Below are 7,409 nucleotides of genomic sequence, written 5' to 3' on the forward strand. Positions count from 1 at the left end.
ATTAATTTAAACCTAAGTGCTTACCCATTAATTTGATAAGCCTCTAATAGACAGTATAGAAATTACACAGCTGAGTTTAGTAAGTGTTTTATGGGTAGCAACATAATGATTGGAAAAGGCAAATTTCCTCATAAAATCCTCTCACAGATCCAGGAGGTGCCGATTGCACTAAAGAGCATGTCTGCCTTGCCTTTCCAAGACACCTCTAGTTCTGAATCCTTCTCGCAGTGCCTCCGTGCGTGGAGAATTTTATGTTCATCCGGCCACTAGAGAGCACTTTGAGACTAATAAACGTTGGTCTGGGCGCGCGGGCCTCCGTTTGAACCCTGGCATCCAGTGACGGAGGGCTGCGCCGTTCAGTCACGGCGCCATCTAGCTACAGGCGGCGTCTTACAAATGGCCATCAAATCTGATGGATGCATTTGGTGAAGCTTAGTGACCTGTGGTAGTGATAATGAAGTATTCTGAAGCCCAGATAACATTTTATTCTGTCACTATGGTTTTCTGCCTCTGGTGACATCACCTAATTTGTACTGCTTTACAGCGTATTTCTAAAGCAAGCATTTTAGCCAGGGTCCCAGGTCCCTTATTGCTCCTTCTCTTTTCTGTCAGATTGAATTTCTCTCAAAGAGAAAATATTGCTCGATATTGATTCCAGTGCACGAGATAATTTCAGGTTCTCACTCTGCAGTTCATCCAAAGCCCTGTTTAAAATCTTGAAGAGGTTTTCCAAGGCTAAGAGGCACAGTTCAAAAGAACAGTTCTTAAATGTGTTTAAAGGACCCTAGGCTACATTTTCTGATGTTTCTTCAGCAGTTTGCACTGATACACTTTCCATTGTTATTACGACTGAACCATATCATAGGGAGTTGTACCAGCAAGACCATTCAGTTTTCTAAAAAGCTCTGAAGTTTTGATGTTTTCAAGCCTATTTCTTACTGTGCTCTTACAAATGTTTAGCTTCTGCTGAGCCAAATGCATACCTCTAAAGACATATGCAGTGAAAAACTCTTCAAGCATCTCAGTTACTGCTGCAGTATGTGTATATGGAGCAGGAGGATGAGATTCTGTTTGGATGGCAGAAGGGGGGAGCGGTGTTCGACGTACAGCTGGGCCTCGGCCCGCCAACACCGGGGTCTGGCTGTGTGTATAGAAGAAGAAGAAATGGTCTACTTTCCTGACCACTCTCACGAGCATTTCCCTAAGCCATTCCATTCTGGTATTATTGTTTGCATCAATGTGAAATCAGAAGTGTCAGTTCTAGCCCTGATTCCTACACTGGATGAGGAGTTTATAAGGTTGGTTTGCAGGGGATTTCTTTGATGTTTTAAGAAATCCTAAATACTTTCTCCCTCTTTTGAATGACACTTGACTTTCAAGTAAAGAATATTTGTGCATGTGAAATGTCAGTTCTGTCTAATAATAACCTGCTTAATGTGCCACTAAAATCACTGAAAGAAATTTGCCACCATTTTTTATAAAATGAAGTTCTTTCCTTTCTCTGGGTGCCTGGCTTGTAGAAGCTGGTTAGAACAGTGGCAGACTGTTGCAAACAGATTGCTTCATAATGAAATTACACTCTAAAATGTAAACCCGCTATCTCACCTTTCGCCAACACATACCATTTGTGATGTGACACCAGAATAGCAAGGGAGTGAATAGGCTATTAACAAAGACTTTCAAGAAATAGACTCCTTTGGGTTTCACAGGGAGCCATGAATATGAAAACATAAAGGGTGGAAGGCACAGATAAGGAGTGTACATGGGGTATATGCATTATTGTGTAGATATTGCTGCTTTTCAGCAGCCAGATGCCGTTTTTAGCTACCAGTCTCTATGCCAGACACAGACACAGCCCTTTGCCCTCGTAGAGGGGTACTCCCTGCATGCTTTTATTTATTTATTTATTTCCTTATTTCATGTGATGCTTTTTGTGTGGGTGAAAAGATAGTGGAACTCTCTCTACAAGATAATGTTATCCCTGGGATTTCAACAAGGATTGAATTAAATCGTACAAAGCAGAAAGGTCACATACCTGTGTGTATATGTATATATGTATTTGCCTGAAACTCCATCCTTCTTGGGGGCTATGATTATGTTAGGGACATATTATCATTTGATATTTAGTGAATGCAGAGAGATGGTACTCACTCTTCCTTGTCTGGGCTGACCCCCAGATCTAGAGACAAATTTAGATTTCCTCAGAGGGGACCTTTTCCCTAAGTTGTGCAGGACTTTAGTTTGGGCAACTTCTTATAGTCAAAGTTGAGATGTGAACGATTCTGTGTATCTGTGCAGGCTCTCATTATTTGCGTCTTGTATATCTTGCACTTCTAAAAAAAAAAAACTAAGTTATAAACAGAATATTGTACTAAGTGGAAGTAATCACAAAAGGATCAGGGGGACCTCTGTGCTCTGTGTCCATAAAATACTTCCTGGGTGGGCAGAAAGGGATTTTTATTTTTAGGTAGAAGACACACAAAAAATCATGTCCTACTTTGGGACAATTATTATTGTCTTACACTGCTACTTAGCCATTGACTGTTGGTTAACCTGCTGTGTAGTTTTATCTTCTCTTTGACAAAGAATCAGAGAAAGCTGATTCAGCTTTCTTTATACTTCTGGAGGGCTTTAGCAGAGTGCCTTCCATAGAGGCTTTCAATAAACAGCTGTGGTTTGATTCACAGACTCTAAGACTGGGGATGAGCACTGTGGCATGGAGGAAACCTCACTCGATCACCTGTGTGAATGGAAGCAAGCTAAGTCATCTTTCTGGGCCACTATTTCCTCATTGGTAAAAAGAAGGGGCTGGACTCAGTGATTGCTGAGGTTACTTCCACCTCTGTAAATTCTATGCTTTTAAAAAATACTCCGATCCTGAAAGAAGAAAATCTTGGGTTTCCAGACAAAAGAGCCCAGGGTGTATTGGTGCTTGACCTCCTACCACATCCGGACTTTCTACTTTTATGAATCTGGGTTTATTCTTCAGTTAAATGGCTCAGCTCCAGGAGCCCTTGGTGTGATGCTAACACTGTGTAGGTATTGATTTTTCTTGTAGGATAATGGTTACTGTAACCACCAAACTGTTAAATTTCTCCCGTTCTCATAAGGATGATTTCACGAGATCGTTCCACTCCCTTTGGTTGGTATTTAACTCAATCCAGGGCTTGTTTGAAGACAGCATCCCTATCAAAGCATCTCAGAATGCTTTGTGATTGACAATGGTCTACTTTTCATCATCTCTGGGTTGTCTATCAGTCGTGGCAGCGGACAGAGGTTGGTCAAATTGAGACTTTGGAAAACTCTGACCTTGTCAATGCCATGTTGTTCTCCATCACCTCCTGCATCGAAGCTCAGAATTTCTTACTGTGAACAGTGTCAATAGTTATTCAAATAGAATAGGCTTCCTTCCTTATTTTGTTCAGTCGTTCCTATAAGAGATGACTTTTCACCTCACGGCATTGATTGTTGTTGTCATGGCAGGACCACAGATGTTATCCTCAATACACACACACACACAGTGTTTTGTGATACTAAAATATTAACTAGATTCTTGCTTTCTCATTTTAGAAGTTTACCCGCAGTGAGCTCTCCAGCTAGCTGAGGGAAGGCTCAACATGTCGATCACGTTGTGATAGCCGTTAACTTCCAAGTACAATTTAACAAGGGCTTTCATTGCATTGATTCTTGGGCAATCATCTTGTTACATCTGTTAAAATACACACTACAAAATGAGCAGGGACTTTGATGTCAGTAAAGAATTCTATATCCAGAACCATAATACCTTGTTGATTACCTTTCCGTGGGTTCCATGGTGACCCCAGAGTAGAGGGGATAATTTAATGAGATCGTTACTATTTCTATAAAACCAGCAATCTGATAAATTCTCTTTTGGTAGGCACTTTTGCAGCACTAGCATAAGTGACTGTTCCACATGAAGCATTATCTTTTCTTGTACAACACTGAAAGCTTGTACAAAGCTTACATGCTGCTTGACAAATTTGAATTTTAAAAAGTAAGAATGATTGGCACTTGGTAACTTACACAGAAATAATAAAGTGGTACAAGAAAATTGCCCATTTTAGATTTACATTTTACGTTTTTTTCTTCTAAGGAGTGATAAGACATGTAATTTCCATCAACTTCAACCAGTTATGTATGAAAGAGGCTACAAGTTCAGCTCCGTAGAGAAAAAGCAAGTTGTGGGGAGAACTGACATACCACGAAAAAGCACACATCCTTCCCAGTTGCCTTGCGTTCTGGTAGTAGGGATGCTTATTCGCAGGCCAAGGCCAAAATCCTAAGACTGAGATACCACACATCTTGAAAACAGCTCTGCTTGTTCTTGGTTCCCGACCCACCAGTCCCAATGTTTCACTTATTAAATGTCTTTCAAGGTTCATTAAATGCAAGGAGATAAAGGAAGCAGATAGAGAGATATAACCAGAGTTTACAAATGAAGACTTCTCTTTACACATTGAATGATCCAAAAAAATTGGTATAAAGCAATTATTGTTTGTTAATTCCTTTATTTAATCAACATTTATTGATATATAATAGCAAAGAATCCAGCTTTGTTCATATGCCAAATTAACATTTCCTCATTGATCTTCATTATAATTTTGAAAATATGTAATGATGAAGATAATTGGGAGCCTCGACCCATAGCATAAATTCTATTTAGGAATCTTGAATTTTTTTTGATAGGAATATTCTGTCATATCAATTTGTAGTCTATATATGTCTTTCACGGAACGTGAACAACTGACCTCATGCTCTAACACACTATAAAAATGTATCTATTGACAAAACCACATACTTAATCTTTTTCTAGAATTTTCATTGACTTCTTTTCTGATTTAGCAGATATTCCAGTCTTCCCCTTACTTACATTTAAACAGTTCTTTCTAGTATAGACTGCTAAATGAAAACATAAACCAATTGTTGCTTTGAAATACAGTAAAAGTGATACTTTGCCTCTAAAAACAGCTGTTGGGCTATGAAGTTTTCGGTCCTGACAACCACTGGATTAAAAACAAAGCTATTCCAACAGGCAGTTTGTCTTATAATAACACTTATTATAAGGCAATTATCTTGTGTTAACTGAGCCAGCAATGAGGTTCATTTATTCAGCATTTATTTGAGGTAGTGCGGGGAGGGTAAGCCCGGTGAGGGCAAGAACTGGTTTGTCTTGTACATTGTTGGTATTCATAGAGAATTAATAAAAAATGATCCAATGAATGACTGGTGTTGATTCACAGATGAGGAAACAAAGACTCCAAGAATGTGAGTACCTTCTGAAGGTCACTTGGGTGATAAGAAGTTAGAATTAGAGTTCTAAGTCTGGTTCGACTCCAAGGCCTATGCCCTTTCTCTCATGACAAACTTGATGTACAGGCAACTTTCGAGACTCCCTGCCTCTGTTTCCTGGTTACAAGTCACATCCTTTCCTGGGCAAGCAGAGGCAGTGGGAGAAGTGGTAAGTGGGATCTTGGTAGAGCAGACACTCATGAATGCCAGCAAAGTCCTTTCTTAGTAAAAGAATCTACCTTTACTTCTTTTTAATCTGGATTCCCCCCCCTTTGAGGTACTGAAATATATTCCAGATTATGCTACAGATCAGACATAGATTACCTGCAGGCCTGTAAAAAGAGGAGCCAAGCCAACAACTGAGACAATAGTCCTTACGAATGTCTGATTGTGTTCACCTCATGGGACACCCCCTCTTGTTGCTTTTGATATAACTGAAAACATAGTGAGCCTCTGTGTCTGTGGTTGGGGGAGAAAGATCTTCGATTATAAACCAAAATACAAGGTATTAACAAGAGAGACTTAACCCCTACAGCCACACTTGGAGTTACAAGGTGTTAATCAGCAAGATAAACCAAGAAATGCATTTTTCCCCCCTCCTTGGCTGCCTGGGTTTGCTGTTGGTGCAGAATAATTGAAACCTAAAATTTTGAAACGATGAATCAGGAGGATTTCCTGTACTATGAATGATATCATCTTATAAGACTGGAGACTTTCAGTGAAATGCAGGAACATTCAGGGTAATGTGTTTGCAGCAAGCAGGATCCTGAATTTATTGCTGAGGGGAGTGTGTGAGTTGACCAAAATGGAGAACGATGAGAAGTAACTAAATTATGTATGACAGTCTTTACAGAGCAGAGGAAGGAAGAAAGCTTAATGATGTTGTGGTTGAAGGACCAGCAGCAATTGGTGATGTATAGGTTGGAGGTTGGTAAGAAGAGAAATGGATCTATGAAGACTCAAAGAGTATGCATGACTGTGACAAAGACCCACCAGTGGATTCGGGAGGGGGAGGGGAAACGAGCTCAGCATATAATAAATTTTAGGGCAACAAGATGGCCACGTAAACTTAACTTGACATTAAAAATCATCATCTTCATCTATGTAGCTCTTTCAAGCCTGAGTCTTATCAAGGAAAAAAAAATCTATACTTAACGATGAAGTATTTTTCCCCTTTGCTTTCCCGGCAGCCACCAAATGCAGTACATAATTTAATTATTGAATCTACAGGCTGGACGATGGAGATGAAGAATGATGTGTCTACTGTAGTGAGAAATTAGATAGAACCAACTGTTTATTCTCATCATTCTTCCTCCGTTCGGCTAAATTAATATAGTTAACAAGCTTTTGTTTGGATTAGTGGCTCAGATCTGGGATGTGCGGATCAGAACTCGTGATTATTACAGTAGCTATTATTTATGGAGTGCTGACAGTATCCTCAAGCCCCATGTGTAACACAATAAGGGGCTCTTTTGTCATTCTCTGCGCTGGAACCAATGTTACACCAGACTTAGAAGCTAGACGTCTGAATAATGAGGTTCAAGAAAATCAGATTTAGTTCCTTGGGGCATATGACTTTAGAAATGTCACTGAAGGTCCTTGCTTTTGACCTGTGACATGTTTTTCTAATATTTTAAAAAATTGTAACAAAATACGCACAATTTTATAGCCGGCAACGGGGAATACCAAAGAGGGGTGTGTGGATTAGTGCTGGGAGTCGGGCAGGGGTAGAAGGCTTAGCACACATCTCAGGACCGTCCACAAAATCTGAGTAGAAACAGTAAACTGGCCATGCAAAGCACAAATGCAAATGTAGCTTCCAGGCATTTGTGCCTTGAAGCAGAGAGCGTCCCTATCCGACCCTGTGAAGCTGCCACTGGTCAATATTTCCCGCGAGGACACAGCAACACAGCAGGCCCATTCCAGAGGACAAAGCCACGTCTCCTCATTTCCTGCCCCTTCCAGTTTCATTGCATTATGTTCTTTCGGGTCGTTTTTTATTCACATGATATGTATAGAATTGTAGCAAGAGCTTTAAGTAGTTGACGGTAGATTCAGGTGGGAAAAAAACCTCACCATCAACAAGAACCACTCAACTC

Source organism: Rhinolophus ferrumequinum, chromosome 4 (genome assembly GCF_004115265.2).
Source record: "Rhinolophus ferrumequinum isolate MPI-CBG mRhiFer1 chromosome 4, mRhiFer1_v1.p, whole genome shotgun sequence".
Taxonomy (NCBI): domain Eukaryota; kingdom Metazoa; phylum Chordata; class Mammalia; order Chiroptera; family Rhinolophidae; genus Rhinolophus; species Rhinolophus ferrumequinum.